Source organism: Bison bison, unplaced genomic scaffold, assembly GCF_000754665.1.
Source record: "Bison bison bison isolate TAMUID 2011002044 unplaced genomic scaffold, Bison_UMD1.0 scf7180017864321, whole genome shotgun sequence".
Lineage (NCBI taxonomy): Eukaryota > Metazoa > Chordata > Mammalia > Artiodactyla > Bovidae > Bison > Bison bison.
The window spans coordinates 872,416-873,135 of record NW_011494893.1 but is presented as its reverse complement, the minus strand read 5'-3'; the positions used below and the strand labels follow the sequence as shown (position 1 = coordinate 873,135).

Genomic DNA, 720 nt, shown 5'->3' with positions numbered 1-720 from the left:
CCTCGGTCCTGAACGGTGGTCCAGGCAGATCAGGAGGGGCGGCCGCCTGCAGGCAGTGGCCGGAGCAGCCCTCCTTCCTCCTGCTCTGCCCCCCACACGGCGGCCCCCCAGACCGGCCTCCGGGTGGGGCTGAGGTTAGCCCCACGAGGGCACTGCGTGTGTCCTTGTCCAGCTGAGCCCTGACCTGCTGGGGCCCTTCCCCGGGGGCGCCCCTGGGACGACTGTGGCTCAGCCAGGGGATCACTGACCAGGGGCCAAGGTCCATGCTGTCGAGAAGAGGTTTGTTCTGCACTCTACTGTCCTCCAGGGCCAGATTCCAGGGATGCTGTGACCCCAGGAGCGGGGGGCGTTGCGGGCTGACGCCCCCCACTCCCCCGGTGGGAGTCCAGCCCAGAGGGGCCTCTGGCCCCAGGGTCCGGCGTCCTGGGACTGCTCGGCAGCTGCTGTCTGCAATCACAGTGGCACGACATGGAAAGCTGGCCGCGTGTAATCTCCGCTGCCGGGGCCTCTCGAAGGGCGCTTTGCTGCGTGTCCCTGCCCCTCCCCCCTCTTCCAGGAGCCTCTGTTCAATTGATGGGGGTCCACCGCACGCAGGCCCACCGTGGCAGAGGGTCCCCTGCGCGTCAGGCCGACTAGCCAGAGGAGGGGCGGGCGCGGACAGTCAGCTGTCGCCCTGCTTCTTGCTTCCCGGCCCTGTGGCCGGGCCGGAAGGCCCCAGCG

At 69.9% G+C, this 720-nt stretch overlaps 1 protein-coding gene across 1 annotated transcript in view; it reads left to right on the top strand.

Moving 5' to 3' along the window:
* The window catches only part of GMDS (GDP-mannose 4,6-dehydratase), a 353,504-nt gene that overhangs the window by 333,008 nt on the left and 19,776 nt on the right, over positions 1-720 (top strand). The gene's annotated exons all lie outside the window — the stretch shown is intronic.